This window comes from Balaenoptera physalus (genome assembly GCF_965194825.1).
Source record: "Balaenoptera physalus genome assembly, chromosome: Y".
Classification (NCBI taxonomy): Eukaryota; Metazoa; Chordata; class Mammalia; order Artiodactyla; family Balaenopteridae; genus Balaenoptera; species Balaenoptera physalus.
Genome location: NC_138904.1, coordinates 4,616,205 through 4,643,870, shown reverse-complemented (window position 1 = coordinate 4,643,870; position 27,666 = coordinate 4,616,205). Strand labels below are relative to the sequence as shown.

The 27,666-nt window shown below is 43.0% G+C and overlaps 1 protein-coding gene across 3 annotated transcripts in view; it reads left to right on the top strand.

Moving 5' to 3' along the window:
* LOC309653444 (pseudouridine-5'-phosphatase-like) overlaps positions 1 to 27,666 on the top strand; it is a 449,022-nt gene that overhangs the window by 127,025 nt on the left and 294,331 nt on the right. For all 3 annotated transcript variants that reach the window (XR_014259160.1, XR_014259161.1, XR_014259162.1), the window contains exon 4: positions 8,540 to 9,740. The gene's annotated coding sequence lies outside the window, so the exon portion shown is untranslated. The remainder of the gene's footprint in view (positions 1 to 8,539; positions 9,741 to 27,666) is intronic.

Here is a 27,666-nt window from a genome sequence, read left to right as displayed (position 1 = left end):
CATAACCAGGGAGGAATCCACAATCTTTTCATGGGCTTACAGGGATGTTATGGGGAAGTCTCAGTTTCAGAGACAGATGTGGCTTTCTTTAAAAAAAAAAAAGTTTAAGATGACAATCAAAAAGAACTCATTTATTTATGTGTGGAGGAAGAACAGAGAATGGACAGGCATTTCTCAAAAATGAGAACATGACAGTACAATGGCAAATAATCGTAGTGAATACAAGTAGGCTGGCATTTCAAAAGAAATCAGGAAGAAGCCCTTTAAATGAACTTAGACATCAGGAGACCATGGACTTAATATGACAGGAGGGGCATATAAGCAACTAAGGACTATAAAAGTTTTGCAGAGATTTTCAAGAGAAGTATTAGGAAGTCTTAAGCCAAGAATGAGGTAAGGCATCTCAAAATAGGAAAAGTAACAAAAGGGCCTCTGAGTTAATATTATAGCCAGAACTCAGAGAGAAGACCTTACCTGTGTCCTTTCGGATTTGCTAGCCAAATATGGGAGGCCTTCACAGGTTCTTCTCAGGGCTGGCCGAGTGTTACTCTCTAGCCATTCCCCCCGCACACACAGCCCCCCCCATGCCCAGGGCTCAGGAAATTAGAGTTCTTATTTATTCTTTATAGCTGCCAGTGTCCTTTCCATCTCTTGATGTGTCTCTTGCTTTTTTGTCCCCAAAACTAAGCTATGGTTTGACAGTCATTCCTGAGTGCCAATTCCATGATACTCCTGGAAAAAAGGAATATACACTCATTAATTATTTAAGGACTTAAGTGGTAATCTGTAAGGGGGAAATATATAGGCAATAACAAACTTGAGAAATCAAAAATCTCTCCATCCCATGGCATCTAACTACTTCTCCTTTGCTTTGGAGCACTTCACATCTGTCTGCCTTCTGCAAACATTTGTCTTTGTTTAGGTGAATCTGACATTGTCTTTAATCCTTTTATGAAATAGAGATCGGGGGGTATGAGAAATAAATAATGGATTTTACTGACTTTTTCCTTCAGAAAAGCCACTAATTCCCAAAGTAGAACAATAGGTGAGAACTAGCTCCACTCAGGTAACTGCTTGTCTCAAGTAGGTAATGGAAACTTTGGGGACCCACCTAGCTTAGTAGGTGTCCTGTGCACACCAAGTTTGCCTTGGATCCTTGCTTCTAAAATTATGTGATGGCCATTGTCTTTTCACAACTCACCAGAATTAACTTGAATAACAAAATAGTCTCAATTTAAAATACTTCCTCTCATAATTCTTTTTCCTAATTGTTTGGCATCCTCTGCCTTCTCTCTCTCTTTTTTAAAAAAAAATATTTATCTATTTATTTATTTATTTGGCTGTGTCGGGCCTTAGTTGTGGCACGCGGCCTTCTCTCTAGTTGTGGTGCACGGGCTCCAGGGTGCATGGGCTCAGTAGTAGTGGCGCATGGGCTTAGTTGCCCCATGGCATGTGGGATCTTAGTTCCCCGACCAGGGCTCGAACCTGCATTCCCTTCCTTGGAAGGTGGATTCTTAACCACTGGACCACCAGAGAAGTCCCCGCCTTCTCTTATTTTTAAGTACTAACCTCCTCTGTTCAATAAATAAATAAATAGGAAGCAAGCAATTACAGGCAGACCTCATATTATTGCACTTCACAGATATTGCGCTTTTTAACAAATTTTCAAGATTTGTGACAATGCTGCATTGAGCAAGTCTATTGGCACCATTTTTCCAACAGCATTTACTCACTTCGACTCTCTGTGTTCCATTTTGGTAATTCTTGCAACATCTTAAACTCTCCACCAGCAAAAAGAATACAACTCGCTGAAGGCTCAAATGATGGTTAGCATTTTCTAGTAATAAAGTATTTTTATTTCATTTTATTTTTTAATATGTATTTATTTTTTTATTTGGCTGCATTGGGTCTTAGTTGTGGCACGCAGGATCTTCACTGTGGCACGTGGGGTCTTTCATTGCGGTGCATGGGCTTCTCTCTAGTTGTGGTGTGTGGGTTTTCTCTTCTCTAGTTGTGGTGCACGGGTTCCAGAGTGTGTGGGCTCTGTAGTTCGTGGCACTCGGGCTCTCTAGTTGAGGCATGTGGGCTCAGTAGTTGTGGCACCTGGGCTTAGTTGCCCCGCAGCATGTGGGATCTTAGTTCCCTGAGCAGGGATCAAACCACATCCTCTGCATTGGAAGGTGGATTCTTTAACACTGGACCACCAGGGAAGTCCCAATAAAGTATTTTTAAATTGGTGTATGTACATTGTTTTTTAGACATAATGCTATTGCACAGTTAATAGACTACAGTGTAGTGTAAACATAACTTTTACATGCACTGGGAAACAAAAAATCTGTCTTAGTTTCTTAATGCGATATTTACTTTATTATGGTGGTCTGGAATTGAGCCTGCAACATCTCTGAGGTATGTCTGTGTTAGCAGAAAACCCCAGAATGGGATGACTTTGATATCTTGTGCTGGGAAGGTATATGTATTTGTTCATAGCTGTAGTTTTTATATGTTCTTTAGGGCAACGGTCCCCAACCTTTTTGGCACCAGGGACTGGTTTCATGGAAGACAATTTTTCCACGGACCAGGGGTGGGTGGGGGATGGTTCAGGCAGTAACGCAAGCGATGGTTCAGGCGGTAATGGAGGTGATGGGGAGCAACGGGGAGCGGCAGATGAAGCTTCACTCACTCGCCCACTGCTCACCTCCTGCCGTGCGGCCCGGTTCCTAACAGGCCATGGACCACTACCAGTCTGCGGCCCGGGGTTGTGGACCCCTGCTTTAGAGTTCTTGTCATATATTATACCTTCGGCTGGCCAAATTGATTGTAAGATGAAAATAGCTACCAATAATCATAGTGTTTCATTATATCAAGGCGTTTCACAGACAGTATTTTATTTTTTTTAATTTTTTTAACATCTTTATTGGAGTATAATTGCTTCACAATGCTGTGTTAGCTTCTGCTGTATAAACAGACAGTATTTTAAATGCCGGGTGTACCATCACCTAAATAGTGTTAAGAACCATTGACTAGTTTTTTCACAAGGGAGAGTATCTCTTGGACTTTCATTTTTGCTTCCTCTTCTCTGACTTTGAGAAGTCAGGTAATTACAGGTAATTGTGAAATTAACATTTAGAAGAACCTTAAAATCCTAAGACCACAAGGAGGTTATAAGGGAAACCTAGTTATGGAGGAGAGATTTTCTAGCCTGGATAAGCTGCTTCTCAAAAGAGCTTACACATTGTCCGGACTAATCATCACTGGCAATGTTGAGAAATCATTATAAGACAGCAGAGATTTCCATCCCCAAGACTGAAAGTGAACACACGTTCTGATTTTTCAAAGACCAAGGAGAAGATGAATTGCACAAATGTGTGACCAAGAAAGATGGGGTGGCTGACAATATAAAATACCAGGAAGAGGTCAAGCGGGGACAGTTGAGAAGAGGAGGCTGGAGCTGGTGATTAGAACTCGCTTGAGATCGCTGAGGGAACGTGAGCTTAATGTCCCCCCTGAGGGTCATTTGGAGATGGAGTATTTAAAAAGGCGGTTGGTGAGCACTTAACTAAGAAAGTGGAGATCACTGTGAGTCACGGTCCTGCCAGACAAGACTCATTTCACTGGACTGACTAATAAATACAAGAAATGCAGTTGACTTGAAGGACACGATCTCCATCTGAGCAGGATTTTGACAGTGTTTTCAGTCCTAGCCTTGAGGACTGGGATCAACCAAGATCAACTTAACGTGATTGAAATTGATGATTAAGGGATGGATGTCCAGCTGGAGTATGTTTCTCATAGTATGTTTCTCTCTGGCTCTCCTGTTGGCCCTCTCCTGTTGACCATTTCAACTGGGGAGACTTGGACAAGGAAAGGGATAGCCTGCTGATCAGGGGTGCAAAGTAGTGATTAGCCAATACATTGAATGACACAACTGAGACCAAAAGAAACCAGGAATGAAAAAGGGAAAAGAAAAAACAAGGTCCAGAGGAGACTTGCTGGCCTGGGTCAATGGAATGAATCTAGCAAGATGGAAACCGATAGCAGCAAAGTGCCACGTTTTGCTCAAATACACCAGCCACTCAAGTACCAGCTTGCGGGGACAGGGCTGATCGATGGTAAAAACAAAAATAACCAGACATTTTAATTGACTGCGTGGCAATATGAGCCTTCAGCATAATCAGTCTAACCAAAACCAACCAAGCAAACAAAAACACACACAAAACCTCACATAATCTCACACCTCACACAACTACAATATAAATGAATGTTGATGTTGAACATGACAGAAATGGAAATAACCTTACTTTGGACCTCATTTTGTGATTGCATTCATTATAATAACAGAGAGCACGGTAACTACTTAAAATAGTCTTTCATATTTATATATGCACATCCTCAGTTAAGAGCAAAATTTGGTAAACCATGTAACTTTGGGTTTGGAAAAAACCAATTGCTGGAGTGTGAGTGACATCAGAAACTCTACTGAACAGATCATACCTGCAGAGTTGTGGAGGTTTGTCCCGAGCATCCAGTACGTAACATGTTTTCAGAGAAAGACCACTATGGTGGTTAGGAACCAAAAAAGGAACGGTTAAGTGGGAGAAAAGGAAAAGAGGACAAATCACTAGGAACTGGTGGAGATAAGGAGGGAGGTGAGGAGGAGAGACACAGCAGGCTAGAGGGATACACCTGTACTTGATGAGTCATATTACTGGGTGACTCTTCGGTGTTTCTGTGCCGAGACTTCTGAGTACAGCCAGCGATGACTCGCATGCTATAGCCACTGTGCTTGATCTCAGAAAGAACCTGCGTCATCGCACACTGTACTTTCCCTCTGTGACATTTAACACAACAGTAACTAAGTAACTACGTGAGCACTTAATCTCTCTGCCCATCTAGATGCTAAGTTAAGTCCATGGGAACAAGCACTGTGTTAGTCTCTGTCATCCTTGTATTCTTAATGCCTAGTGTACAGCCGTAATGAGCATGTACTAAGCACTCTATCAACATACTTGAATGAATTTTTTTTTACATTGCTCAGCAATTCAATAGCTGCCCTATATTGTGGAAATTTTTAAAACAGAAAATACAATGAAAAGAAATCATGCGTTTCATGTTAGTGAAAGGACATTGCAGCCTGCAAATGAAAGATATGTATCTCAATACAATATAAGGAATAATTTTGACAATTGAACACAGTTCATAAAGCAGATTATCAGATAAATCTCATCACACTCATAGGACATGTCACATTCTCTCCCCATAATGCATTAAGTTAGAAATCAGGAACAAAGAGATAAATAGAAAATCTCCATATAGAAATTTTAAAGCACACACTTAAAAAAAAAAAACAACTGTGTGGGTCAAAAAAGAAGTCATAAAGGAAACTGAAAATATAGATAAACAATAATAACACTATATACTTTTTAAAGGGGAATGCAATAAAGCAGTATTGAGAGGGAAATTTAAAGCCTTAAATGTTTATATGAGGACAGAAATAGGATGGAAATCAATGAGTTGAGCATCTAGCGCAGGGAGTTAGGAAAAGAACAACAGATAAAACTTCCGCAAGTCAGAAAGAATAAATTAGTAAGACTGGAAAACTTCTGGCAAGACTGAATAGGAGAGAGACAGGGGAGAGGGAAGGAAAGGGAAGAGAAGGGAAGAGTGGGAGAGGGGAGGGGAGGGGAGGAGAGGAAAAGAGAAGGTGGTGGGGGGAGAGAACAAATATAAACTATTTTTTTAAAGTATAGATGCTTCTGAGGTCAAGAAGATAATAAAATGATAGCATTTTCAGCTTTATAGCAATAAAGTTGAAAACTTAAACGTTCAAAATTCTAGAAAAATGTAACTGACTCAAGAAGAAATAAACTATAAAAACTGAGTCGTAAAAACAACAACAACAACAAAAACAAACAAACGATAACTTTCCCCAGAGAAAATCCTGTGCCCTATGGTTTTATGTGTTAAATCTCACAATCAACAAGTAATTCCAAACTATTACAACTCTTCCAGAGAACAAAGAAAACAAACTTAACTCATTTTTTTGAGACTGCCTAACTTTAATAACTAAATTATCCAAGGAGAATAAATCCTATTAAATATAGTGACAGACACCTTAAACAGAATATTAACAATCTAGCAAGCTATAAAGAATAGTAATCATGAAAAAAATGGATTCATCCTAGTAATGCAAACCTGTATCAACATTAGAAAGATCAATCTATTAATTACCAGGGGGAAACCTGTATGATTGTCTTAACTGATGAAGAAAAATCATTTGATCGAGTCAATATCTCTTCCTGACTTATTAAAAACAAAGATCCTTAGCAATTAGGGATAGAAAATAACTTTCCTACACTGACAAATAATATCTATCAAAAAAAAAAAACAAAACTGAGTTGAAACTCAGTATTATATTTGATAGTGAAAAGGTAAAAGTATTCCTGTTTAAGATCAGGAGTAAGAATGCTTTCTATTACAACCCCCATTCAGCTTTGTGTTGGCAGTACTAAAGGACAGCTCAATGATATAAGAAAAAATAAAATGAAATGTATGAATATTATAAAGGAAGAGGCTGTTATCCTTCAGAGCTTATTCATTGTCTACCTTGAAAACCTCAGATCTCAGAGAATATTTAGATAAATTGTTAGAATCGATGAGGGTTTATCAAGGTTGCTGGATACAACATAAATATTCACTATCACTTGTATATCTATATGCTGGCAATTATTAGATCACACGCTTTTAGAAAATATCTTTTGCAAAAGTCCCCAAAATATAAAGGATTAGTAATGAATAGAAAAAAAATTGGTGAAAAGACTTTATGGGGAAATTTTAAAAGTATATTGAAAAATAATAAACAAGATAAAAATAAATGAAGAGTTATAACAGTGGTACCAATGTTAAAGATGTGCCTTTCACCCTGAAACCATTAGTGAGGACCAGCCTGAACTGTTGGGGTCCAGCCTTTAGTTAGTCCTGGACTTGCAGTCACTCCTGGTTCTCAGCAGGGATGGAGTATCAATTTCCATCACTAACCTCAGAATTCATGGATATTACTCATCTGGAGATGCTTGAATCTGTCTATGAGAAGGGTGACAGAGCAGGAGACCAGATGCTGTGTTTCATCTTTCAATAAAATGGTTCTAGGAGCATGTGCATTTAAAAATACATTTAAAACATTTCTATACAGGCACTGCTGCAGGATCACAGCTGCACAACCAATTTTTTACACCAAGGAATATCTCACCCATGATGAATTCAGCGACCTTATTTTTCGTTTGTGCATATCTCCCCCCTTCGTATTTCATTCCTTAAATATGCCATTTGTGCCTATAAAGCGATGCCCATGACACTGAGATGCCACTGTCTTTATCTCCAAAGTGGTGACAGCTAATTTATCACTTTCATTTTTATCTGCAAGGAGTTTGTGGAACAAACTTACAGTCTAGAACCCTGTAATTAACAATTCCCTCTGATCTCTTCATCAGTATGTCTAGAACAGGCTGAGTCATGGAGAACATATTTTTGTTAGTGTTATCTAGATCAGGGCTGGGGAGGGCAGTGACCATGACTGAAGAACTAAACAAAATAAAAAATGGCACTTTCCAAAAATCCTGCATTGTATTTATTTTGAAATATTTTAATCACAGTGTATTGATTGGTACGGTCAAATTGTACCAATTGCCTGCTGATTTAGCTGCAAGAAGACATACTTTGGACAATAACAGTATTATATAATATAACATTAAATTATTACATTATATTTTATATATTATAACATTGTTATAACATTTTATAACAGTAAATGTTAAATAACTTAGTATTAAGCTAGAAGCAACTCTCAGCCATGAGTCTTGAGTCTTTGTTTCATGTCTAATGATACTTATCCTCTGCCTGTTCCTTGATATGTGATCCTGGCAGTGTCTGCAATGAGCTAGTCCAGAGCTTTAGCAAGCAATCCTATTTAGCGTTACTTTGAGGTGCAATCCTGGACATCTAAAGTTCAGAGGTCATGAGGCTGGCGGATGGACTTGGGAAAGGATTGAATGCAGGCTGCTTTATCAAGAGACAGGAAACCAAAGTTGTGGAATACAGTTCACATTTTCAGCTGTATCAAAAGCCTTACCTTTTTGCTTTAGGTAGCTTCATAGTACTGTCATGACTTACCATCCCAATCTGTAAAAATATTCCTTGGCTCAGATGGCCCAGAATTGATTCTTGAAAGTTTTTTTTTTCCCTTTGGTTTTGTTATGTCTTCTTTGTTGTTGTTTTTAATCTGGGAGGATCACTGTCATTTGTTCCTTTGTTAGATAATCTGCCTTTGATCAAACATCATTACCAACATTTGACCTAAATGGAGTCAATTATTGCTATTTTCTCATTCTTTAGTGGTAAATTCAATCTGGACAAGTTTATTAAAAGCAAACTAAAACTAAAATTAAACTTAAGGTTACTTTCTTTATTCCAGTAATTTAAATAACACAGAGTAAAACAGATACGTTTCCATTGTTGATTCTGGTTCTTTTCCCTTTTCTTTCAGAAAGAACTTTATATGATATTGCCCACTGAAGATGGAATTCAGCATGAAGACCATCTTGGGCTCCATCAAAGAGATCACTGAAAAGCCAAAGGGCCTCTAGGATGTCACACCTCATGATGTACAGAGGACTGCAGTGCACTCTACAGAATTGGGCTTGAAAAATAAAGAAGGCGGACAGAGTTTCCTCTCTTACTGGAATCTTCTGGAAACCATAGCCATGGGATATTCCTGAATGCCTCACATCCTTTAAGCAATGTTTAATGGCCACCTGTTGCATGAGGGCTCATCAGGGGAAAGGACCATTTCACGACAACCTAGTACCCTGGCCCTAAACTTTGGTGTCCAGGCTAGTGGGGCTGGGCCATGTGGAGAATTTGTTTTGCCAGGACAGGAGGTCTCGAGGGCCTGGAATCCAAGAATTTCCAGGAGGTCCTTCTCCATATTCCTGCCAAGTCCGTGGCCACCACACTGCAAAATGGCAGAGCCCAGGTTCATATTCTCCATACAGATCCCATGCCTTTTTCATTGTGCTGACTCTCTTTGCCGTGGTGGGGCTTTTTATGGCCTGGCAGGGTAAGGGCCTCAGCATTCTAGCCCCAGGTGATGGAGAGTCTACCTGCCTTTGGTTCCTCGAATCACTGACCTGGGAGCCCCATCACGTGGGGCCCCAAGCAGAGGCCCCAGGTAGCCACCTCTGGGATGTCATAGCTTAGGTGCTGCTGAGAGTTTGTCAATACTTGTATCTCCCCTTGCCTTAATGATCAATGTGTCCAAAGTCACAAACTCAAACCACAGCGCATGGAAATAATGACTTATCCTATGACTGCCATAAACGCACTCCAGTGTCTCAAATATGTTCCATCGATCATTCTTTAAGGTACAAAAGATGTGTGCCAACATAGAAACAGTCTCTATTCTGGGGAAGAAACTCCATGAATGTGTGTACTATTGACTCTCAGTCAAAGATGCCATTTTCCTATTTGCGGGGCATCGATGTTTTACACCAGGCCCTCTCTTCTTAGATAATTGCACTTGACACTTTGGCGTCTACATTCTGAAGGCTTGATGCTGAAGTTTCTACTGCCCTTCCACTAGGAGGACAGCCTGTGGTGCCCACAATGAGATCTGGTTCTTTCTCCTCATTCGTGGAGTGACTTGGAGAGCAGGGAGCTGATTTGCAGAAGGACCACTTGGTAGACAGGTAAGAAACTCCTCGTTTATTTACATGTAAGCTTAACCGTGGCAAAGATGGAAAAGCCTCTGGAAAGATTTCTTTTACAGAGCACATTTCTGTTGCCTAGGATATGAATCCTTAAAGTCTGTCTGAGTAGTCGGAGTTTACAAACAGGAATCTTCCCTGTTTCGCATGGTTCCGTGCTGGCGCGTGTTTGAAATGCCCTTTGAGTTGCTAATTATTTTGTTTGTATTCTGTGCTCAAACAATCACATGGGAGGGTTTTCACCTTGGTATTTTGGCTCCTAGAATGGTAGGTACACGAAAAGCTTTGATTCTCATCCAAGAGGTATCATGTGGGAGTGAAATCTCCAAAGAAGCAGTGGTAGGATGCCCCTTTGATGCTGTATTGTTTTTTTAATGGAACCCACATTCAGAATTCCCCAAGGAAGTAGCTGAGACAGTGATGCTGAACCTTACTTCAAAAGGGCTGTTCTCAAGTCTCCTTGAGCATGTTAATGTCCAGAATTATATAGGAGCTGCTTTGTAAAGCTCCAGGAGCACCACCTATGTAAATGGATCCACCAAGTGGCCCCATGAACTTGGACCACCATCTTGTTGGTGGTGCAGCCTTGACCCTAGGGGTGCAAGACTGGGGCTGCATCTAGAAGTTTCTGTGACGTCCATTGACCCCACCCATCATAAAAATCATTCTCTCTTTTCCTCTAGTCTTACTTTATGGATAAAAGCTTGGCTTGTTAAGTGAGTACGTCTAAATTAGACCCTGAAATTCTGAGTTTGGAGCCACCAAGAGAGCAATGGTTATTCTCTTCTTTGAAAACAAGAATAATTATTGTCTGGGGAAGTTTCATTTTAGAAGGTGAATGCAAAGAGGCCCAGCACGTACGGCCCAATAGGAGAAGCCCAGTCTATTCTGCATGCTGGATATATTCTTTCCACTCTCAGATGCAGTGTCAGCCCATCTACTGTGCAGTGCCCACTCCCCTACCCATGGGGACCCTACAATGATATTTTCTGCCGAAAAGGAAATATTTATTTTAAGAGGCCCTTTGCAGGCCCCTTCTTGCATTCTGCAGTGTTCCACAGCACTAAGCAAGTACTGTATCAACTTCTAGCTTTAAGTAGCAGCGTGCCTTCCAAAACCTGGTGTTACAGTATGGCTAAAGGTTGGGTGAATGGCACCTCATCGCTGAGCTAAGTCAGAATCTGTTGTCTAGAGCTACGGGTGTTTAGTAGAAAACTTATAAAATGATATATTTTTTTTCCGTTCAGATTTGCTTAAACAGGTGAAAGTGCTTTGTGCTTAGAAACTATGATTGTACCTTTCATGTTATCAGATGCAGTAGATTGTGTGCCTTAGTTGTGATTAGGGTTTAGAGGCTAATTAGCTTTTGCCAAGATATCTGTTCCAAAGAGCTGGGAGATCTGCCTTTGTTCCTAGAATGGGCGTCCCGTGGGGACATTCTTTCATACCCCCTTGGTTGCTCACTATGGTAGAGTCACCCTTGATACAGCTGCCAAGAGACAGTGACCCCTGTGGGCTTGGGGGAGGTGGAACACCAGGCCATCTGTGGACCATGAGGTGCAACGCCCACGTCCACTTCAAGAGCAGATGCCTTCAGGGGAGTTTCTGTGGGTGGCTGGCTGGTTGGTAATCGGGTAACTCACCCTCGTGTGATTTTGGAGGCGTCCACACCCTCCGTGTCCACATGGACTCCCCTGCCTCCTTTTCACAGACGCTTTGGGGACCAGGCTGTCTATTGGAGCCCTGCCGGGGGTTGAAGAAACGTAGTCAGTGTACAGGGCAATGTCCCCGGGGAGCTGCTGGTCTCAGTAGATCCTGGGAGTGAGTCAACAGCGTCAGCCAGCACGGGGATGCATGAGCACAATTTTGGTGATGATGAAAGATAGTCTTTGGCACATAAATCATGACGGAGGGAGACAGGCGAGTGACAACAGCATTTTGGGGGTGGGACCCTGGCAGCAGTATCTGTAAAGCTCCCCGGGTGGTTCCAACGTGCATCTGAGGCTGAGACCAGTGGACCAGGACTTCCTGAGAAGCCCCGGACAGCTGGGCCCATCTGGTCATCGCGCCCGCCTGCGTCTCCTGAGCTCTGGCCCACCGCCCTGGCTCCTGACCCAGCCTCTCGCTGCTCTCCCACCTCCAGGCCATTTACCTTTACACCGAGGACCTGTGCTCTCTCAGCCTGTTCACCCGCCGTCTCTTCCACCATCCGGCCCTTCCCTGAGGCCGCCGTTACCCTGCACTGCTCCCCACTGCGTGGCCGCTTATCTTTGCCCTGAGCACCTCTGGGGAACGGCACTCACTGAGTTCTGGCTCTTCTCACCCACAGGACCTTCTCCATCATTCCCCTCCAGCCACCTCCATGGCCCTGCCTTGCATCTAAGTTTCATGCAGTGCCAAGACCCTCCTGAAATCCCAGATGCAAACCTCCCAGTCTCTTAACTCACACTCCCTGTGGTATTCCCATAGGATGAATCCTGCCCTTCGGAGAGCTCTCCCCCTGGGCTTTCATGCTCTCTCACATCACACTGTTTTATCTTCTTAATCCTCTAGTTGTCCCTCATCTGTGTCCTTGGGGGTTCCGACCCTTGTGTCCACCCCCTAAAGGTTGATCTCATTTTCAACCGTCTTCTCGGGCAGCTTATTCAATCCGGGCTTCAAAAAGAGCAGTTTTGTTCTGTACATTCCCATAGCACCTTGTGCTGTGCTGAGACCCACCACAGAGCATTCACATTGTCTATTTACTTGTCGGTCTCCCAGCCTGAATTAGTCAAGTTCTCTAGAGAAACAGAACCAAGAGGATCTCTATGGATACAGATGTATAGATCAGGGAATTTGTGTCTATCTATCTATAGCTATCTATAGCTAAATCTGTCTCTTGCTATATAGAGAGATGGAGGCAGATTTTGATAGATAGATAGATGGAGAGATTCAATAGAATTACAATTAGCTATTGTATAGATAAAGATCTATAGTAGTTACATACAGTTACATATAGTAGTTACATCTATAACTATAGATAGATGTATTTGTATGTATGTATCCATCTGGAGATTTATTTTAAGGAATTGGCTCATGTGATTGTGGCAGCTGGCCGGTCTGATGTCTGCAGGGTGGGCCAGAAAGCTGGAAATTCAGGCAGAGATTCTATGTGGCAGCCTTGAGAGAGAATTGCTTCTTCTTTGGGAAACTTTCATCTTTGCTTTTAAGGCCCTCGCCTGATTAGATATGACCCATCCACCATCCCACCATCCCCTGCCCAACCACATTATGGAGGGTAATCTGCTTTACTCAGAGTCTGCTAATTTCAATGTAATCACATCTAAAACAAACCACATGTGGACTAGCATTTAAATGACGGGGCCCCATAGCCTCGTCAACTGATACATAAAACTAATGATCACATCACAACACCCGTCTCAAGTACTGAGAGCAAGCATCTTACCCAGCACCTTATGTGTAAATACTTTGTGTCTAACTCCTATATAACGGTAACAGTAACAATGATCTGTACAGTTTACTGAGTTTATACTACGTACCAGGCTTTGTTCCTTGGCCTTTGCATGTGATATTATATTGAATCCTCACAACTATCTTTGAGGCAGGTAATTTTGCTTTATGTGAGGTGACTAAGTTCAAAAAGTTCCAATTTATAAACCAAATGGATATAATCAGTGAGTGGCAGGGCTGGGCTTTGATCCAGGTCTCTTGGATTCTAGCTATAACCCCGATATTCTAGCACTTTCTACTCTTTCCCTCACCTACATTGTTACATAGGGTATAATCCTATGCTCAGATGGAAGAGAAATGTGTCTTTTCTGCGTCTCTCGAATTGTTTCTGCAAATGAGTATTTATGAACAACCTTTCTCCTCTCAAGTGTGTAAAAAAAAAAAAAAATTCCTGGGGTTGCATTAAGCCTCTTATAACCCAGAGTCTCTCTCTTGACCCCCAGCTGCCTCTTGTTTTAAAACAATACTTGGAAGGAGATAAATCGATAGCTCTCTTGGCAGAGCCCTTACACGGGCATTAGGGTATCATTACCATAACATTATGCGTCAGGAAGCAGTTTTCCAAATGACACTTCAGTGAACCCAAAGAGCCTTAAATCAAAGAAGAGAGTCTTGGGTTGTGACCGTTTAGTGCAAAAAACATGCATCGACTTCTGGTTTTTTAAATAATCAAGAAAACATCACACAGAGGACAAAGTCATTTAGCTTATGATTCTTTGGACTACTGTCTGGGTCCAAGTAGATGTCACTCTTTTCTTTTCATTGTTTCTTGTCAGTGCTTTCAGATCCAGGCCCTAAAATTGCATGGTATTACGAGGAAAAACAAAAACAAAAACAAAAATTTGCATGGCAGTTGGGAATTCTTGACTGGAATATTTGTAAAAGCGGGTTAGAAATGTCTTGGGGGAGGGGACCATGTCTTACTCAACATTGTATCCCTGGCTACTTGAACAGTGCCTCATTCTAAACACAGAGGAGCCCCAGACCCATTTCTTCAATTGAGTCATTGAATCCCCCAAAGTGGGGAATCAGGTCTTTGCATAACAAGTTGGTTTTCCTCTTTATCCAATAGCTTAGTTCTCCAGAAAACATATAGAATGTGCCTTTCTCATGCAGTTTCCAGTACACTTTCCAGAAAATAAGATGTATGCTAATGCTATTTCAACTGAAAGAGGTTTTCACTAAGAGTATTACGGTCATTTGAGAAGAGTAACTTGCTCTTTATGTTGTGCAAAAGACTTTGTCTGAAGCACCTGCCTAGTCAATAAAGCTGTCCGTTGCCTGTAATATAGATGTAGGTCCCCCGTCCACGTCCTAGAGCACGGTTCTCGGGAAAGTACCAGAGCAGGCACGTTAATGCCAGTCACGTATCCCTGCATGGTGGGAATAATTGTGTTTTCTTTGGAGGAAAATAGGACAGATGAAGAACCTGGCCAGCCATCACCAAATACTCAATTCCTCCCTCATGCATGGAATCAGTTTCCAGGAGACTGAAATGATGGCTGTAGAACCTGTTTCTTTCTTCAGAACAGCCCACAAAATGTCCAGCATGAAGGGATCAAAACCAGCCACCCAAATGACTTCCCTGAGGGAACATTTCCACGCACCATACGGGGGCTCCTGGCCCCTCCTCGCCCCGGTGTGGTGGAAGATCACTCCTCACCTCCAGCTCTGAGCAGGGAGCGAGTGTGCCCTGCCGAAGGAATTCGTCCTCACCTCCCAGACCACCCCGTCTCCCCTTCCAGCGGTCCGTGTGATGAAACAGATTTCCGCCACATCTCTCAGCGATGGCCAGGGTGCCACTGGCTACAAATGCACTGAGAAACACTCACTGTTTCAAGAAAGTGCCAAATAAAAAGTAACTCAGCCAAAAAGGAGGAGTTCTGGGCACAGATCAGCTGGTGAAGGAGAAGAAAGGCCCAAGAGAAGAATCCAACTCACAGGGGACATGGTTCCCTACACACCCTGCTCAGCGGGGATGCGAGAGCCCAGGGTGTGTCCTCTGTGACCCATTGTGGTTACAGGTGGCCACAGTGCTCATTACACACTGTCAGCCCCGTCACTACCAGAAAGCACCCTTGCCTTCTTCCAAAAGCCCCACGTGAAACAACTTGTGCAAGCATTACTATGTTTTGAGAATCTGTTTATTGGGGGGTCATTCAGCTTGTTGAAAGAAAACAGAAAGGTTGAGGGGATGCCAACAGATGAAGCAAGGAGACATATTGACAAGTCGATTCCATCAGGGTTGAGAAAAAGCACGCCAGGGTAGGAACTTGCATCGACGTTGGGAGGAACCCTTTGTGAATTTAACCCTGAAAGTCCCACACAGGTTGTGCTTGTCAGAACAAAAAAAGAAAAACACATCCGGACTTAGTAAGGAGAGACTTTTATTCAAAAAGGATTTTTGGAAGGAGGGAAAGAGACTGTTGCATTAGGGGCAGGGCGGCTATTGCATTTGGGACAACATTCTATCTAGAAGGTCAGCAAGCAACAGTTAGCAAAAGGGGATCCTCTTTTTTTATAGGAGGAGCAAAGTTGATTCCCTTGACCTGTATTCTAGAAAGAACTAGGCAAAGGGAAGTGGGGTGAAAGGGTGGCATGATCCAATGTAGACCAGAGAATATTTTCCTAAGAGCACCTTGTGCTGGGGTGAGAGGCTGCTGGCTCAGACTGGGGGGGGGCAAAGTTCAAGGTCCTGGGGGGCAAAGGGAGACGCTGAACCCCAGTTTGGTTCACAAGCATTTCGTTCCAGTTCATCAGTGGGGACAGACCACTCAGGACATCATTTATGAGACAGAGGATGGGAACCTGGAGGGTCTGTGTCGGGCCTTGTCCTAGGTGCCCAAAGGGAACATCTGTGAGTTTTATCTAACTCAGGTGGGGAAGGAAGGTTCTTTGCAGTCAGCGGTTTTCCAGGACACAGAGGATGGGGCAATTCCTTAACCTTCCCTGTTTTCCAGGAGCACAGGGTTTGGGTAAAGTTCAACATTGTCTTGGGTACATGGAAACAACCTGAGTGTCCATCGACAGAGGACTGGATGAAGAAGATGTGATACACACACACACACAATGGAATACCACTCAGCCATAAAAAAGAGAATGAAATAATGCCATTTACAGCAACATGGATGGACCTAGAGTAAGATTGTCATACTAAGTGAAGTGAGTCAGAAAGAGAAAGACAAATACCATATGATGTCACTTATATGTGGAATCTAAAATATGACACAAATGAGCTTATTTACAAAACAGAAACAGACTCACAGATGTAGAGAACGGACTTGTGGTTGCCAAGGGGGAGGGGGAAGGGGAGGGATGGATTGGGAGTTTGGGGTTAACAGATGCAAACTCTTGTATAGAGAATGGATAAACAACAAGGTCCTACTATGTAGCACCGGGAACTATATTCAGTATTTTGAGATAAACCATAATGGAAAAGAATATGAAAAAGAATATCTATATCTATACAGATACAGATGTGTATAACTGAATCACTGTGCTGTACACCTGAAACTAACACAACTAACACAAGGTTGTAAATCAACTACACTTCAACAACAACAAAAAAAGGTACTAAACCTCAGCAGAAACAAAAATAAACAAAAGGTTTTGCTCTCTAAAACAAACAAACACTGTCTTGGGTGAACCCTGTGTAGGGACCTTGGTGGGAACATCGATAGAAATTCTCAGCACCCTGGGTGTGCCGGATCTGTGCACTTGGCATGTGAAGGAAGCAGCTGATGATGTACAGGGGAATGTTGTGTGTAATCCTGTCTCAGGGAATGCCATTGCGTCACGGTTAGGAGACGGCCGCTTTGCTGGTGGAGGTTGCTGTGGGAATCCCAGGGCATCCCGGAGTCTCCAGGAAGAAGTGCCCCACTGGGGCAAGCTCGCTGCACGTCCCCATCAGGCACTTCATTGCTTGTCTTTTTTTTTTTTTTTTTAATTAATTTATTTATTTATGGCTGTGTTGGGTCTTCGTTTCTGTGCGAGCGCTTTCTCCAGTTGCGGCGAGCGGGGGCCACTCTTCATCGCGGTGCGCGGGCCTCTCACTGTCGTGGCCTCTCGTTGCGGAGCACAGGCTCCAGACGAGCAGGCTCAGTAGTTGTGGCGCACGGGCTTAGTTGGTCCGCGGCATGTGGGATCTTCCCAGACCAGGGCTCGAACCTGTGTCCCCTGCATTGGCAGGCAGACTCTCAACCACTGCACCACCAGGGAAGCCCCCAATGCTTGTCTTTATAACAGCTTCATTGGCATGTAATCCCCCGAGCATGCAGTTCACACACGTAAACTCTACAACTCGGTAGTTTTGAGTAGATTCACAGAGCTGTGCATCCGTCACCACAGTCAATTCTAGGACGTTTTCATTCTCCCCCAGAGCAACCCGGTCCCCATCAGCACTCACTCCCCATACCCCCTCTCCCACCCCTGACGCATAACCAGTCTCCTCTCTGTCTCTCTGGGTTTGCCAGTTCTGGGCATTTCCTATAAGTGGGATCTACAGTCTGACCTCTAGTGCCTGACTTCTTTCACTCGGCACCCTGTTTTTGAGGCTCATCCCTGTTGCAGCTGGTGTCACAACTTCATTCCTTTTTGTGATCAAATAGTGCCCCTGTTGTAGGGATGGAGCACGTTCGGTTCATTCATTCGTCAGTTGATGGACCTTGGTTTGTTTCTGTGTTTGGGCTGTTGTGAATTATGCTGCTGTGAACATTCGTGTGGGAGTCTGTGTGTGGACAGATGATTCTCTCTCTTCTAAAGGTCTCTCATGACCTAAAGGGGCTGCCACTCTTACTGGGTGGGTCCCAGTAGGTACCTACTTACAAGTAACTACAAGACGTGGGTCCCTAGGCTGGTGCAGTGCTGCCAGGATTCTGGGGCTGGGAGCCCAGTGCAAAACCAAGTGAACATCCTGTCCCCCAACTCTGTACACCCTTGACGTGGCTCATGCTGTTCACGTGCCCTAACCCTTAGCCTCTCACTGAACAGTTCACCCCTTCGGGGTCACTCCTGCTCTCAAGAGACAAAGAGCCTGACTGTGCTGGAGGAAGGCAAACCCTGGCAGGTAGAGTACTGGCCTGAACACGGCGATGGCCCTGTCCTGTCTCAGGAAATGCTTGCAGGAATTCCCTGGCGGCCCAGTGGTTAGGAGTCAGCGCTTTCACTGCCAGGGCCCGGGTTCCATCCCTGGTCGGGGAGCTAAGATCCTGCATGCTGTGTGGCCAAAAAAAAAAAAAAAAGAAAGGAAAAAAGAAATGTTTGCAATGAGGAAATGGTCCGTTTGATCCATTTAGTTATCCATTTCAGTTAAATCTATCCAAAGGGCCTTCAGGCAGCGGCGGACAATCAGCATCGATGGTCAGTCCTCCGTGATGCCTCGGTTCGGTCCTGTACAGGTTTGCACACCCGTTTCCAGCCTCCCTGGCCGGGAGTGTGCCCGTGTGACCCAGTCCTCCCAGGCAGAAGCCGAGCTGAGCAGAAGTGAAGGGTGCCAGACCCAGCACGAGATTCCTTCCTGTATGTCCCAGCCGGTGGCAGCGCTGACACCCTTGGGGACCCTGCGGGCTGTGCCTTGAAGCCGCAGGGAGTGTGACTTCTTGGATCCCCGAGTGACCGTGTGGAACAGAGGCTCTGCTGCCCTGCGGCACATGCTCTCCACTGCAGGTGACAGTGACCACGTCTGAGCTGGCCACGTCCGCTCTGCCTGTACCTGCAGCTCAACCTCCTCGGAAGCACCAGCTCTGCTCTGTCAATTGGGGATGATCACAGCCCCCACGTCTTCTGTTCTGTCCTGCGGGGGTAACTTAATGCCCGTAAAATGCTTCCTAACTCAATCGGTGTGCAAACATCTGTTCTTAGAATTAAGAATTAAGACAGAGGTGAGACATCATCGCCTATCAGTCAGAGATGAAACTATTTACATAGAGTTGGACTAGGGATGGAGTTTTCAGAAAACATAGAATGAGACCAACAATAACCATATAAAGCAAACTTTAAAGACTCTAAATATCAACCTTGTATGGAACTAGAAAAAGGAAAAAATAAAACCAAGACAACCCTTTGCAACGGCCACGGCAAAATTGAAGGAAACTTTCCCACTAGCGGAAATTCATGGCGTAGAAGTTTGCATTTCTGAGTGACTGTCCTCACTTAGATGTGCACTCTGGGACACATTTAACTAAAGAAGAACTTTCCAGAGTGACTGCATTGTGTAGCACAAAGGTTCATGTCGCAGAAATAATAGAATCTAATCCAAACACTGGACTTGATCAAATTGTCTGCAGTCCAAAGGGAAGGATTGATTGAAAATGAGACAGAACTACGGGACATTAATACCTACAATTGTGAGCGCCTGGAGTTCATTGTGTGTGAAGGCTCGTCTAGACTCCAACACGGGGCTATAGGATTTCAATCAAACACATTTCATGGAATTAGGCAACTTAATGAGAATGTATGTGCTATTTTATTTGACTTTTTTTTCAATGTCTCAGTGGCAGACCCTGCCAAATTAAAACAGTGGTCCAACAATGGCAGCCAACATCTCTACTGGTGGTTAAAATTACAGCTCCCTAGCCTGGGGAATGGGTTTTGTGAGCCTGACAGCATCAAGACTGTTACAGGTTCTCAATACATGCAAAATTATAATAATTGCCTCCACTTGTTCTCTCTTTCAGAATCATTCATCGATTTTCCTTTTTGTACTCAAATTACAGAGTACATTTTTAAATGTTTTATTAATTCCTAGCATATTTCAGACTCCTTGAAAGTAGGTTTCCACTGTGCAAAAGCAGTTGCTTGTTGTTGTATTATTTACAAGGGCATGTTTATTCTTTTTAGCATGAAGAATGCTTCTACCAAACACTGTATTGCTCTCAGGCATCCGGACGGGCACGGAGGTAGGGGCGGTGCCCCTTGTGACTTGTTTTTATCCTTAACCTTTGTTTCTTAGCTGGTTTGTTCATTTAGTCATGAAACGGTTATTTAGCCCCCACCCTGTAAGAGAGGCAGGGCTGTATTCTTGCAAATGCAGAGATGACTCGAAGGACGCTTTGGTGGACGTCACGCTGCAGGGGAGCTAACCACCATGTGGACAATCTCGATTCCACGTTGCGGTGGTTATGCCTGAACCAAGTTCAGGAAGTGGGAGGGCCAAGTCACGAGTCCAGACTGAAGACCAGTGCATCCGGGAAGACTTCACGGAGGAGTTGCTTCCAGGTCTCAGACGTTTTCTTTGCTGATGGTACCCTTTCCCTCCCGTGAACTTTTCACACCACGGTTGCACTGTGTATCTGTTCACGTGCTGCATGCCTGTCTGTGCTTTGTACATAAAAACAGTGAGAGCTGTGGCCCTAAGGACCAATCTCTGCCCCTTAGGGCTGCTCCAGTCCCCACTGAGAACGCATCCTGGACCAAGAAGTGACATCATGGAGTGGGCACAAGGGAACTTAGACAAGACACGAAGGAGAGTACTCCCATTACCACGCTGGCTGAGGAGTCTTACATGTTTACACGTCACAACCCACAGAATGCTTCGAAGTCTACAGCCATGTCTAATTTTTTTTTTTAATTTATTTATTTATTTATTTTTGGCCGTGTTGGGTCTTCGTTTCCGTGCGAGGGCTTTCTCCAGTTGCGGCAAGCGGGGGCCACTCTTCATCGCGGTGCGCGGGCCTCTCACCGTCGTGGCCTCTCTTGTTGCGGAGCACAGGCTCCAGACGCGCAGGCTCAGTAGTTGTGGCTCACGGGCCCAGTTGCTCCGCGGCGTGTGGGATCTTCCCAGACCAGGGCTCGAACCCGTGTCCCCTGCGTTGGCAGGCAGATTCTCAACCGCTGCGCCACCAGGGAAGCCCCTATGTCTAATTATTTTTACGTATATATGTATGTTTGTGCACCTTGTAAATGCTTATGTGGTTTACCTGTGTACATTTATGTTATTGTCCTTTATTATTTTTTTGTTGAGGTAGAGTTGATGTACAATATTATATGTTTCAGGTGTACAACATAGTGATTCACAATTTTTAAAGATTATATTCCATTTATACTTAAAAAATTTCGGCTATATTTCCTCTGTTGAACAATATATATATATTTTTATTCATAGATCATTTATTTGTTTACTACACTTATTTAACAAACATTTATTGAGCTATTCTTGTGCCGCACACACCGTGTAATAATGATGACATAGGTATCTTAAAGTATACTTGTTGAAAAGCAAATTAAAATGTAGAAGTAGGAATTTTTGATGCTACCTCAGCATCACCAGGTACTAAAATTGAGTAATAGATTAAGTAGCATTTATTGACTTGTTTCTTTATAATAGCTACAATATATGTTGAAATCAATTCTCAAAGCCCACCTGGTATGTTTGAACCATTGTTCATTCCATGTCTCTCTCTCTTTTTTTTTTTTTCTTTTTTAACAACTTTATTGGAGTATAATTGCTTTACAATGTTGTGTTAGTTTCTGCTGTATAGCAAAGTGAATCAGCTATATACGTATACATGTATTCCCATATCCCCTCCCTCTTGCGTCTCCCTCCCACCCTCCCTATCCCACCCCTCTAGGTGGTCACAAAGCACCGAGCTGGTCTCCCTGTGCTATGCGGCAGCTTCCCACTAGCTACCTATTTTACATTTGGTAGTGTATATATGTCCATGCCACTCTCTCACTTCGTCCCAGCTTACCCTTCCCCCTCCCCGTGTCCTCAAGTCCATTCTCTACGTCTGCGTCTTTATTCCTGTCCTGCCCCTAGGTTCTTCAGAACCATTTTTCTTTTCTTTTTTTTACATTCAATATGTATGTATTAGCATACGGTATTTGTTTTTCTCTTTCTGACTTACTTCACTCTGTATGACAGACTGTAGGTCCCTCCACCTCACTACAAATAACTCAATTTCGTTTCTTTTTATGGCTGAGTAATATTCCATTGTATATATGTGCCACATCTTCTTTATCCATTCATCTGTCGATGGACACTTAGGTTGCTTCCATGTCTTGGCTATTGTAAATAGAGCTGCAATGAACATTGTAGTATGTGACTCTTTTTGAATTATGGTTTTCTCAGGGTATATGCCCAGTAGTGGGATTGCTGGGCCATATGGTAGCTCTATTTTTAGTTTTTTAAGGAACCTCCATACTGTTCTCCACAGTGGCTTGTCAGTTTACATTCCCGCCAACAGTGTACCCCTTTTCCCACCCCTTTTCTCCACACCCTCTCCAGCATTTACTGTTTGTAGATTTTTTCATGATGGCCATTCTGACCGGTGTGAGGTGATACCTCATTGTAGTTTTGATTTGCATTCCTCTAATGATTAGTGACGTTGAGCATCCTTTCATGTGTTTGTTGATAATCTGTATATCTTCTTTGAAGAAATGTCTATTTAGGTCTTCTGCCCATTTTAGATTGGGTTATTCTTTTGGTATTGAGCTGCATGAGCTGCTTGTATATTTTGGAGATTCCTTCGTCAGTTGCTTCGTTTGCAAATATTTTCTCCCATTCTGAGGGTTGTCTTTTCATCTTGATTATGGTTTCCTTTTCTGTGCAAAAGCTTTTAAGTTTCATTAGGTCCCATTTGTTTATTTTTGTTTTTATTTCCATTTCTCTAAGAGGTAGGTCAAAAAGGATCTTGCTGTAATTTATGTCATAGAGTGTTCTGCCTACGTTTTCCTCTAAGAGTTTGATAGCGTCCGGCCCTACATTTAGGTCTTTAATCCATTTTGAGTTTATTTTTGTGTATGGTGTTAGGGAGTGTTCTAATTTCATTCCTTTACATGTAGCGGTCCAGTTTTCCCAGCACCACTTATTGAAGAGACTGTCTTTTCTCCATTGTATATTCTTGCCTCCTTTATCAAAGGTAAGGTGACCATATGTGCGTGGGTTTATCTCTGGGCTTTCTATCCTGTTCCATTGATCTATATTTCTGTTTTTGTGCCAGTACCATACTCTCTTGATTACTGTAGCTTTGTAGTATAGTCCCAAGGAGCTATAGGGAGCTGAGGGAGCCTGATTCCTCCCGCTCCATTTTTCTTTCTCAAGATTGCTTTGGCTATTTGGGGTCTTTTGTGTTTCCATACAAATTGTGAAATTTTTTTTTCTAGTTCTGTGAAAAAATGCCATTGGTAGTTTGATAAGGATTGCATTGAATCTGTAGATTGCTTTGGGTAGTATAGTCGTTTTCACAATGTTGATTCTTCCAACCCAAGAACGTGGTATATCTCTCCATCTGTTTGTATCATCTTTAATTTCTTTCATCAGTGTCTTATAGTTTTCTGCATACAGGTCTTTTGTCTCCTTAGGTAGGTTTATTCCTAGGTATTTTATTCTTTTTGTTGCAGTGGTAAATGGGAGTGTTTCCTTAATTTCTCTTTCAGATTTTTCATCATTAGTGTATAGGAATGCAAGCGATTTCTGTGTTGCACAATATATTTTTGTTGCTTGTTTTTTTATACATAGTAGTTTGTATCTCTTAATTCCCTTCTGCTATTTTGTCCCCCCCCTTCCCTCTCCCCACTGGTAATCACTAGTTTGTTCTCTATATCTGTGAGTCTGCTTTTTTTGTTGTTGTTATATTCACTAGTTGTTTGTATTTTTTAGATTCCCCATATAAGTGATATCATATGGTATTTCTCTATCTCTGTCTGACTTACTTCACTTAGCATAATGCCCTCCAAATCCATCCATGTTACTGCAAATGGCACAATTTTGTTCCTTTATATGGCTGAGTAGTATTCCATTGTGTGTGTGTACCACATCTTCTTTATCCATTCATCTGTGATGGGCATTTAGGTTGCTTCCACTTCATTGTTACTGTAAATAGTGCTGCTATGAACATTGGTGTGCATGTATTTTTTCAAGTTAGTGATTTCATTTTTCATTTGTGTTAGGTATTTATTTTCAGATAAATACCCCTGAGTGACATTATTGGGTCATATAATAGCTCTATTTTTAGTTTTTTGAGAAATCTCTACTGTTTTCCATATATGGGATTGTACTTTAAAACATACATTGTTCTAATTAATGAGTAGACTTTAAATTATCCTTAACATATCTTTGTTTAGTTATTTTCCACATCATTCAGAGGAGGAAAAAAGCATATATCCCTGAAAATATTATTTTATATAAATGACTCACTGACGGGATAAATCATGGAGCACATAGTGAGCAAATTGGGTGAGCAACATGTGGAAAAAAGCCTCATTAAAATCTGTTTTCCAAACCTAATGATAGAAGCAACCATTCTTGAAGAAAATATGGATGTAGTAGAAAAGTATAAATGAGAAACTAAAAAAATTGCTTATGATCCCCGCATGGACCAGGGGAAACATCCTTGTCAACATTTGGATGTACGTATGCCCACATATTCTGGTTATGATAAGAAACGCTTGCAGAGCTAAAAGTCAAAAAAGAGGATGAAGGTCTCCAAGACTGTGTAGTCAAGAATTTAATCTTGGTCAGAAGCAGATCTGGCCTTTGCCCCTCAGCTCCTGGGAGGTGAGCTCTAAGCCCTTGGAATGTCCTGCCTGACAGGGCGTCTTTGCCTGCCTGCGGGGCTTGGGTCACTGGATAGTGTAACTGTGATTTAGGATAGGGGGGACCAGCCATGCCAGAAAACCAAACCATGTGACATAGGGCGGGGGCCTTGGTTGTGCAGTATCAGCCTGACATCCTGAGTGGCTGGACTGAGGGGTCAGTCATGGGATCAGTCAATCACTCTTATGTGATGGAGCCACAGTTAAAAGTTGGACACAGTCTGAGGTGGGCTTTCCTGGTTGGCAGTCCTCCATACGTGTTGGCTGGGAATGTAACCCATCTGTGACTCTGGATGGACCACGTTCGCAGCATTCCTGGACACTCCCCTATAAGCTTTTCCCCTTGGCTGACTTCCATCTGTATCACTTAGCTGGTAGTCAGCCATAACCATGAGCACAACAGCTTCCTTGAGTCCTGTAAGTCCTTCTTGCGAATTATTGAACTGATAGTGGTGTTGGGACATGCACCCACCAGGGCTTGCTGTTGGCATCAGACGTGATGGCAGTCTTGAAGAAAGCCCCCTCTAACTTTGCGGTTGGCGAACTTTTTCATGAGCACATAGGCAAATGCGAGGGGAGGCCCCAGGAGGGGAGCTGGGGTGTGCTGAGCAGGGTGCAGTGCCGGGCTCCAGCCAGGAAGCTGGAGGGCTCTCCCGGGAGGTTGTTAGCACACAGGCACTGCTCGTCAGGGCTGGCACACGTATCCTGCCCAAGGCATGGTGCAGGGGTGGCTGACCCTGTTTGACAAGCTGGCGGCAGGGGAGGGCAGACGTCCTCCAGGGCCACTGAGTGCTAGAGGGGGCACACTGAGCACAAGGAGGAAACTTTGTTGTGGGTGTCCTAGTCAGGGAGAGCTCACCAGAGGAGGTGGGCTTCAGCTAAGCTTGCAGGACAAGTGGTATCTGGGGAGACCACTTAAGAGCATGGGGTCTGCAGGAGCAAATGTTCAAGGCACTCATGTTTAGGAAATGCTTATGCTGCAGGGCATAGACCTGTTCTTTTTTGGGGTGGGGCGGGGAGTCTATGTAGTACAGAGGCAAGAGTCAAATTTGAACAGCTTGTGGGTGATTGTAAACCTTCTGGCTTAAGCATTTGGGTTCTCTCCTACCCGTTTTATTACTTTCTGTCTTTAACTGGGGCCTTGGGAAAATTGGTTCCTTCATTTGAAAAAAAAACTGTCTGTTAATATTTAATGTAGAGGGCTCTTGTGAAATGTAAGTAGGAAACGTATATAAAATATTTATGGCATTCCCTCGTACCTTAGAGATGCTCAGAAGACAGATTTCCTTTCATCAACCAAGAATAGCCTCCAGGTTTCAGCAGAATTCTATGAGGAATGTGGTGTTTAAGAATTTTTTTTTTTTTCTGGAAGAAAACAACAAAGATGAAATTGAATTAGAAATAAATTGAAAATAGAAAAAAGAAACTCTGTAGAAGTAAGAAATAGCTATGACTTTAGGCATTTTGAAAACGAATGCATTTTTTTTAAATCCCATGGTCGCACTAAACATGGAGTGATTAACAGTGGAGAAACTCGACAGACACTAATTATCTTTACCAGCTGATCATGGTTTATGTCGTCCCTGGTGAGTCATGTGGAAATCATCCTATGACGCAATGGGAAGGGGTGCCTCAACTCTGAGGATTTATTCCCCAAAACCCATAGCTCCTGTTTAATATTCAGAAGAGCATCAGACAAGCTCAGATTGAGGGACATTCTAAAAAATATCTGTCAAGATCATGAAAAACAAGGAAATTCTGAGACACTGTCACAGTGCAAAGGAGACTAAGGCATGATAACGAAATGCATTGTAGTGTCCTCGAACAGAAAAATATCACTGTTGGAAAAAACTGGGAAAATCCTCGTAAAGTCTGAAGTACAGTGAACAGTGATGTCCCACGGTCGGTTTCCTGGTTTGACCAGCATGCCATGGTTATGTGAGATGTTAACCGTACGGTAAACGGGTGAAGGATATATGGGAAATCTCCCTGCTATCTTTACAACATTTCCGTAAATCTAAAATCATTCCAAAACAAAACATTGACTTAAAAATACAAGCCAAGGAGAAAAGTATTCAGGAAAGAAAAACTGTTCCTAATTCAGCGGGGGCTGTACAAATAAGTGTACTGCTGAGTACACCACTCTACTCCCCTTGGGATTCTAAGTTCTCAACAATAGGCATTTCCATGGCCACACCCAACAGAAGAAGAGATGAGGCCACCGGGTGCGTGACTAAAACCCCAATCTAGCAATATTATTCCAGGATGACTCCAGCCATACCTCCTGTATATCATACTCACTAAGAGTGAAATTATGTGCAGGTTTCTGTTTTGAGGTGTATCCTCTCCCACAAGGAATCCAAATACTTCCCAGTTACTGGTGCTTCAAACCTTTTCTTCTCTAGTAAATCAAGGGCAATCGGAATGTCCTGGCATTTTTAGTGAGTGTTAATACAGAAGGTATGATTGAAGTTAGTCACGACTTCCCTTCTTACAGGGGGGATGTCAGCCTTTTGGAGCTATTCAGACCTTCACCTGATCAGACGAGGCCCACCCACATTAGGGAGGGCAGTCGGCTTTACTCAGTCTGCCTGTTTAACTGTTAATCTCTTCCAAAAACATCCTCCCAGAAACACTCAGAATAATGTCTGACCAATAAATATGGCAAAGGATGGGAAATCACTTTCGTGATTAGGGTATAAAACTGGACTCCATCCTGCAGCAGACTGTCTCTCTTGGAAAAAAGTGTCTGTGTTGGAGACATGGCAAGGTTCCAAATGGCAAGGCTAACTCTGGCCAGCAGCCCGTGAGGAACTAAATCCTCCCAACAGCATGTGAGTGAGCTTAGAAGTGGATCCTTCCCCAT